The sequence below is a fragment of the Perna viridis genome, chromosome 6, assembly GCF_037379345.1.
Source record: "Perna viridis isolate PV_CMFRI_1.1 ecotype Kerala chromosome 6, ASM3737934v1, whole genome shotgun sequence".
Classification (NCBI taxonomy): Eukaryota; Metazoa; Mollusca; class Bivalvia; order Mytilida; family Mytilidae; genus Perna; species Perna viridis.
In genome coordinates this window covers 19,170,514-19,179,792 of record NC_142450.1, presented here as the reverse complement: position 1 = coordinate 19,179,792, position 9,279 = coordinate 19,170,514, and the positions used below count along the sequence as shown (strand labels likewise).

Genomic DNA, 9,279 nt, shown 5'->3' with positions numbered 1-9,279 from the left:
AAAAAAAAACCAACGAACTCTTGATATTAAACTAAGATTGAACGGTATTCAAAAGAATAATCCATGGATTACAAATAGACAATCAAAATTGTAGACAAACGAGGAAAGGAAAACTATGACCTGTTGAATAAATCAGTTTTTATGGTGCTGATGGATACACTATAACGATCCACGAGTTCATGATGACGACCATAAAACTTCTGTAGTGATGACTTCAATCTTGTAGCAACATAAGCCTGTTCCAGAAGCCTATTTGTTAGAGTTCTAGCGCTATAGAAAAAATCTTCGTAGTTACGGCAAGTTCTGGCATAATGTATGAGTTTTGATATGAACACTCCATTCGCAGGAGCCAAAGGGATGTTGCCACTGATGAAAGGAAAGTTGACAATTCTGAATGAAAAGTCATCACGTTTGTCGTAAAGTTTGGTCAATAGTTTTCCTTTACCATCGATTTCTAAGTGTAGGTCAAGATATGAGGCTGCCCTCACAGTGTCTGTAGTATCCCATGTATCAAATCCCCGAAATTAGGATTGTTTAAAGATAATACGTCTTCTATATAGCGGAAACTGAGATTGAAGGATCTAGCCAAACGATATTTTTTTTCTTTCTGACCAAATCAGCTATAAAGTCAGCCTCATAAGAGTGAAGGAATAGGTGAGCAAGTAAATGAGCACAATTTGTTCCCATTGGAATGCCGACTGTTTGTTGAAAAGCACGTCCACCACACTGGACAAATATGTTGTCGATTAGAAATTCCAGCATTTTGTAAACATCTTCCTCTGTATATTTGGAAGATGATTTGGAATTATTTCTTACAAAGTATGAGGAATCTCTACCAAGAACTATATATTTGTATCTAGGTGTACCATCTTGTTTGGAAAAAACAACAATGTATAATGTTAAGTAGGGATTGAAACTGAGTAGGGGGAATAGAAGTATACAGTGTTGAAAAATCAGAGGTTTTAATGCTATTATATTCAGATAATAGTCTTGAACTGATTGTCTCCAAAAGATATTTCGAATTGTTCATGATCCACATTGAATAAATACCACTACGGGAGTAACAAGTGTTGTGGTAGGACTGTAGACCCTCTTTGACAGTTGTGAGGATAGAAGTTAAAAGTTTTGAAAGAGGTTTTATGGTACATTTTGCAGATCCAGCTATGAAACGTTGTTTGTATGGATTATAGTGAAGTTTCGGAATCCAGTACATAGACGGTAAATCACAATCATCGTCTTTGGTAGACAGACCAAAAGAGGATAGCACAGATTTATGGTTTCTACAATCTTTTCTTTGGAGAGAGCGGTAGCAGTATAGGTCTTATCACTGCTTTTATTTTGTACGTCTACCTCTGATAATAAACATTGGATATAAAACGTTTTGCAGACAAAAACAATGTTGTTGTGGGCTTTGTCTTCTGGTACGACAACATATTTGTCATGTATAGTAAACAATTTTTTTGCTACATCGGGGTCTTTGAAAACTAATGTAGCCTTGGCACTCATTGACCTACTTAAAACTTTCATTCGTTTCAAAATTAAAGACCTCACGGCCTTTAACCACTCTGACAGAGAATTGATGTCTTCTTGTTCTCGTTTTATTGTATTATAGTTTTCCTTTCCTCTTTCCGGACTTGACTTTTAATGAACAACTCGGCGGGTGTTTATCTTATTGTTTAAATGCATATACACCTTTATTGTAATTTTAACAATTCTATGAGACAAAACGCTAAAATTATCTGCAACTGACTGGGGATTTAATTATCTAATCGATTATATCTGCCATCTTTGATTGGAGGAAAGCTGAATTAGTTCGGTTGGTGCTCATTGTCGTCATTATATCCAGATTCACTAAAAATAAAGAACAGCTTCAATACAAAATTATCAAGCATATACACAAATATGTCTTTATTTGAGTAAAAATAAACGCTCAAAGAAATGTTTTTGACAACAATTTCGGATTCCAGACGAAAAGAAAAAATGCTAAAAAGGCAACACAGAAAACGCCGATCAATATTTGTATAAACATTCTTTCAATGTAGCAAAATAACTATCATTCTGAATAAAAACTGTTCGATCATAAGTTTCTATATGACCTTAATGACGTTTCTTCATAAAACTTCAACAAGCATATCAGTAATTGGAGTAAACAAATCCAGCAATTGTAAAATTTAAAAAAATTCCATTCATATTCAATAGAATATTCGATATGCTGTACACCTGTTTCTAGGAATAGCCTCTAACAAATAATAAAAGTATTACCGATGTTTACTATCGCCATTACTTCGTTTATTATCGCCATTACTTCCGGATTTGCTAAAGAAAAAGTTGAAGAAACAATTAAATAAAAAATCACCGAGATTATGCAAAACCTTTTATCAATCTGAGGAAAATAGATTACCAAATGATGTTCCTGCTGATTCTATTATGGATTCATGAAAAAACACGTAACGAATGATAACAGTCAGGACAGGTAACAGAACACACTGCGTCATCAAATTTAATTAAATCAACACAAAACTAAATATCTATTACTAAGGGAAATTATTCAAGAATATCATACCCTAACCTTATTCATGTTGAACTATTTATTAATCAGAGCAGAGAATGTTTGATTAGAATTGACAAATATATAAGTATTACCTATGTGTTCTGTCGCCATTACCTACGGATTTACTAAAAAAGAAAAGTTTGAAAAACGTTTTCATATAGATTTGTTGGAATTTTGTAAACTAAATTATCAATCTGAGCATCTAATGATCAAATTAATGTTTGTTTAGATTAATTTTGAATACATTAACAATATGTAAAGAACAATATCACTAAACACGGTTACATTTCGTATTATATAGTTTCCATTTAGACGATGTACTTTTAACATACCCATATTTTGTGATTTTGCACGCTTACGGTTTTGATTACAAGTGATTTTGCACGGCTGACATTGGTTATCTACATTCATTGTAAAATTGTTTTCTGTGGCAGAGTTATCAGAATCAGAGTCAATATTAATTGGTCAAATATCAGTTTGTAAATATTTCTCTGAATTTGTTCACTTTTGATACATTGCATCTACTCCAGAACTTGAGATAAAGGATACTCCAGTCACCGTGAACACAGCCTCATATCTTGACCCACACTTAGAAATCGATGGTAACGGAAAACTGTTGACCGATCCTTACGACAAACGTGATGACTTTTCATTCAAAATCGTCAACTTTTCTTTCATCTGTGGCAACATCCCTTCAGCACCTGCGTATGGAGTGTTCATATCACAACTCTTATGTTATTGCAGAGCTTGAAATATGAAATATGAAAATAATCTCTGTCAGGAGACAGTACGGCTAACCAATAATAAATTGTCCATAGAATATCCGCTTTGTACGAAAATTGAATTATGGAATTTTGCAATATTAAGATTTTGTATAAGCAAATAACAGAAAGTTTTTACTCCCCTTTTTGTTATTTTGGTAAATTAAAACCTAGGATCTATTCTACAAAATAGATGGAATAAAACAAATATTTTAAATATTTATATTTTAAATCCTTTTAAACATATTAAAATGAACTTGACTTAATTTTTACCTATTTATTTAAATATATTGCCAAAATGACCAGAAAATGCCAGATATTGTTCAGTTTGCTAATGATTTAAATTTCTGAAAAAGCAATATTTTAATCATCATTGTTCAAAATCGGCATTAGGTACCCAAGATCTACTTCCTTAAGTGTTCCATAAACGTGATCTGCGTTTTTATGAGTATTATTGAAATCAACAACAAAAAATATATATAATTAGTGGTTGTTTTAAAATACCATAGAATTATTGTTTTTAATTGTAGTTTCAAATATTGGACAAGTACGACATTGAGTCGAATAACGCCGTAACGTAAACCACCATTGTTGAACAGAAAATTCTAAATTGACAAATAATTGATTATTACCCATGCCCACTATCGCCATTACTTCCAGAATCACTGAAGAAAAGATGGAAAACAATTTTATAAAGCATCAAGATAATGCAACATTATATATCAAATTGAGTTATAATAGACGACTACAATCAGTTCATTTGCAGTTACTACTTCTGAAAGATAGGACAAATATATAACAAATTATCTTTATAAAGATCCTGAATTTCTAAAAATAAAAATATGTGTCAACAAGTTCAAATATTCAAGAAAATTATCAAAATGAATAAAAAATGTTCAAATCTGACATTAAAAATTATTAAATGCGGTTATCAAAATAACGGAAAAGCAAATTTCTGTTAATAATATTGCGATTAGCATGTTTGATCTAATCACATTCAGTTATATTGCAGACAAATGTCAATAAGCGCATGTTTACCAGGGTTGATCGAATTATCATCACGTGGTATAACATCAATGTAATTGGGACACTGTAGATTCATACTCACTTGTTTCCATATGGATAACGATCTGAAGAAATTACGAGAGGATTTATTTTCTTTTTCCCTTTTTCCTTTCATTTCATAAATTGTAGAATAATTGGACGTTGATTCATTTAGTGTAATGTTTAAAGGTTAGAAACAATAATTAAAAACAAACCCTGAAAACAACTCAACTCAACAAATTTTACCTGAATCGATTTGTTGAACGAAACACAACATGTATTTAGGTTTTTCATCTAACATGGATTACCTCAATTCTGTAATTACAAGAAAATGAATCATACAAAAAACATTTTGCCGGTTATGAGAAATATCCTATATCAATAATATAAAATATTAAAAAAATTATGTCATATTCGGGTTTGTAATAAGGAAAAAAAAACATCGTAATTTTTCATAAATTTACAGCACTACTATAAGGAAAAGCAAGTCTTTCCTACCATGTTGTTTAACACAAAGGCGGGGAAGTGAAAAACAGACACCCTCATACATATGTTATGCATTTATTCAACTCATTCATATATATATACATGGCATTTTGCTGTATCTACATATCACACCAGGATACTGATCATAACATATGACTTAGTATTTAAAGACATGATTATCTTGTCAGGGGTAGTTGGTTAAAGAGTAATCAAGGGAACCAAGGTTATAGCGGTAATCAAAATAATGTATTCCAGGGACAAAGACCAGACATGGAAAACAGACATACACAACAAAGAACATAAAGTAACTAAAATCATACATACAAAGTAACAAAAGTAAATGAGCAACTCGGACTCCACTAAAAACTAGCAGCATGGACCAGGTGCACCGGTAGGGTAAGCGTCCTCTGCTTTTCTAGAAATACCTGCCGAGTTGCTCATAAAAAGTCAAGTCCGGGGTAGACAAACGAGGAAAGGAAAACTATGACTCGTTGAATAAATCAGTCTTCATGGTGCTGATGTGCTTATCAAATGTTATTTTTTATTTATTTTGATAGTTTTAAGGATGATTTAATCAATCTATGCCAAATCAATTACCATGTGTAAATTTATTAACTATATAGCCTTTTTTGTATATGCTAACCCCTGTCACATACACTGCAACTAAAATGCCTACCCTTTTCACATATCACTAATCATAAAATAGAGTAATGTCTGTAAATATCCAATAAACTTAAGTTACCCCCACTTAGTTTTACAGGTATATATAATAAAACTTAGCTCTTACCTTCAATTACTTGCGGGGAAGACATGCTTCAGCAGAATAAAAAGATGTTCAATATGTCAACATATATAGGCAGAGCTATGTAGTATAACCTGATCGATACATTTTAAAAATATTTTACAGCAAACTAATAATACTATTTTCAAAGTTATTAAACTGCTAAATAGGTACGACCATGGCTCAACATAGAATACTTATTGTCCATTAACAATTCATTTCATAGATAATGTATTTTTATTCATGTTACTAAGGATAATGACATCATATTGTCACACAAAATTCCGATGTTAACCTTTTTTGTGAGATATGAATCAATACATTTTTACACATATGTCACCCATCAAAGTTCTGAATCATTTTAATGGTATGTGTTCATTTGTATAACAAACATCATGTTTTACACAATCATAAACAGAATCAATGAAGGTTAAAAACATTAGTACTTGCTAAAAAATGAAGCAGTCAGGTACATTTGAAGAAGAAGTAATAATATCAAAGTTGCATGCGAGGCAAACTAAACAATTTGGTAAGACAACAGCGGGGACACTAAACTCACAGCATACTTGTAATGGATAATGATTACAGCATACTTGTAATGGATAATGATTACAAGTACGAGAAGTCCCGTGCTGGTCCGGGTGTCAAAAGAATAGGCCAGCAGCAGCGCTAAGCATGTTGTAAAAGGTGACGAAATAGTACTCATAAACCTAGCCGGGGGCTAGGCGCTCTGGCACAGAACAACTGGGATGTGTGCCCCAGGTGGTAGAGTGGGGTACCCCTGGCGTGTTACATGCTGGTATTGTCAGGCTATAATACGGAAAACCTGACCGCAAACAATAGTGGTGCACCGTGTTGGGAAATATGCCACGTTCCTCACACGTTAAAGAACCCTGCTGTGGTACTCGATAGGAGTAGGAATCTTTGCGCTCCGCAATAGGAGGCTAAATTGCCCGAAATTACCCTTCCCCCATTTTTCTAGTGGCAATCGAGATTTGTCGACCCTATTATCCTATTGTCCCATCCCTTGGTTCATTCCATCATTATTCATGTTCATTTTATCATCCATTTCATGTTCATTGTCAACAAGTACGAGAAAACCTGTTAAACACGGTTTTAGCCTGAATTATCTCGCTCTGTCGATGTTAAATCCAACGGAAAAAATCAAAATCTAATCTTGTTTGTTTCCAAAGCCAGAAACTGAGAAGTTTGTGCTACATCTATTAATAAATATTCATATTTTATTTTGTCATTCATATGGGGCTAGTTATTGTAAAAGAATATTTTTACAAAGATGAGACAAGATATGTTTGGTGAAATATCTAGATGTTTACCCAATCTTACCCACTTGCAATATTGCAAAGAAAAAAATACTTAAATCTCCGAAACACTCTGTGTCACTCCATATTTTGTGGTAGCATATTGCAAAAGCCTTAGGGATTGAGATGGAGGTATTTCATTGGGATAGACTATTATAAAAATTACCATTCGCATCCATTATTTCTACACTATCACCCACTTTATGTCATCTTTCAACTTTTACAAATCTTCTAGTTGCGAATTGGATTTCAAGGTATCGAAATGTCGACTTTTCTCCTGCAAGTTTACTTGGCAGTTTTATTGCATGCCGTATTTCTGGAGTATTTCTTTCAGTCTGTTGCAAAGTTATGTATCACACAATTTAAAGGTTTACATACCCCCGGTAGTATTTCCTTTTCAATGGCGAAGTTAAGCCTTTCTATCTAATGATTATATTTATACAAAGTTTATCAATCGTGGCTTCTACAGGTTGGTTAATTACTTCTTGTTTTGTAGATGTGTTATTTCCTTATATAGAGAGAAGAGGGGATCATTACTTCGACCGTTGCGTCATTTATTCTTGCAAATACTCATTCTTGTCTGTTTAAAGAGAATTTTTTAAGACTGTGAGATTCAATTCCCTAACACATGGTCTTACAAATAGATGAATTACAACGTTGGCAGGGACTAGATCTAAAAATTCTACCATCTCTATCTCATCCTATTTTCAGCATTTCTTTTATTTATTCCTGTATACATTGCTGTCTTATTTGCGAGGAATTTGAATTATTTTATCACTATTCTCTTGTATATATTTTGTAGCTTTATACACCCAGTATATTTTGTTAAATCAATCCCCTCCAATAAAAGCATAAGTATCTAGGCGTATTATTCGATTAAACTTTGTGTCAGCGCCGTTTCAAAATATTAAACTATAATCAAGCATTTTTTTTTCTATTAACTGTATCTTACATTTTACACACATTATCCACAATAAAAAAGTACAAGAAGCATGACTACTTTTTAATAAAAGACTTTCCTGATACAAAGAAGTATGCCTCTTCAACTTTGAGCACTTCGTCATTTCCACTTCATTATCAGGTGTGTAGGAGCCACAAAAAAATGAGGTGACTGGGATCTTTTAAATGTAAATTTTGGGGAAAACAATCTTTTTACTCATCCATTGGGACAAAATTAACATGCAATGTGTTTTCCAATCTTATTTTACTAAATGCCTTTGAGTTTTACTGTCATATTCGGTTAATGACGAAGACGAAAGCAATAAAAGAAAAAAAAATAGCTCCTAGTTGTGAAATTGACAAACCAAAGCTAAATACATGAACCTAAAATAAAAATTTGGCAACTTACATCGTTTAGCGTCTTTGAAATGAATGGATCAAATCAGATATATATTAATGAAATAAATGCATTAAACCAGCTTTAATTTAGGGATTTAAAATAAAAAGATGTACTCTTGATTATTCATGACTCATGTGTGCTGCGATTGTAATTTAAAGATTACAATTCAAGCATACGATATTTTTATTAATTTGATAAGTGTGTGTAGTCATTTAGCGGCTATGTATTACAATATCAACTTCCTGTTACTGACTTATTACGTTGGGGTCATAGTACTACCATAAAATTCAAAATTTAAAACTACATTGTAATTTTAAAAATCATAAACCATAATATAGAGTTAATTAAATTTCTCAAACTTAACAAGTAAGGTATATGCAAATATTTTTCCCAAATATTTTTTTAATTAAACTTTCAAAAGCTCAGACACATAAGAAGTAATTTGACATGATTTCGCCTTCCTTCCTACCTTCCTTCCTTTGTCTTTCAAGATATGCAATTTTGTCTATGAGTTAACAGTCGCGTTTCAAAATTTTACTACTATAATTCATCTACATATGCAACAAGCGATTAAATATATTCATGCGCTTTATGGTTCATTTTTCATTCATGTGTTTTATGTATACCTGAGAGTATGACATAAACTGACTTTTGAGTAAAAAAAAATAGAATTCGCTGTATTACAATTTGTTTTATCACAGTGGACCATTTTTATATTTCTTTATAACCATATCTATCGCCGACGTGTGTTCTTATATTTTTTGCAGTTTGAAACGCGACACATATTTTCAGGGTTAAGACATTGTAAATTTTCAAATAATTTTTCATTTTGTTCTTTACACTAACGTAAGTGCAACTACACGCCAGATATTTCAGTAATACTGAATTTTAGTTTACTCCTAGTTTTTGTGAACTGCATTTAGTTCAAGAGGGACAGTAGTGTTATAATTTCATTTTATTAAATTATAACATTGATTTGCAATAAAAGAATATTTAAG

At 32.2% G+C, this 9,279-nt stretch overlaps 1 long non-coding RNA gene across 3 annotated transcripts; it reads right to left on the bottom strand.

Annotated features, from left to right (window-relative positions):
* Positions 1-1,735: 1,735 nt before the first annotated feature.
* Positions 1,736-5,669, bottom strand: LOC148613963 (uncharacterized). 3 transcript variants are annotated; one of them, XR_015923173.1, is made up of 6 exons: positions 5,630-5,669; positions 4,421-4,442; positions 3,945-3,977; positions 2,644-2,676; positions 2,263-2,316; positions 1,736-1,851 (listed from the first exon to the last, which is right to left on the bottom strand). It is a non-coding gene; the product is annotated as an uncharacterized LOC148613963 (long non-coding RNA). The 3 variants fall into 3 exon arrangements; XR_015923174.1 differs by lacking the exon at positions 2,644-2,676; XR_015923172.1 differs by lacking the exons at positions 3,945-3,977; positions 4,421-4,442; positions 5,630-5,669 and adding an exon at positions 3,183-3,431.
* Positions 5,670-9,279: the final 3,610 nt, after the last annotated feature.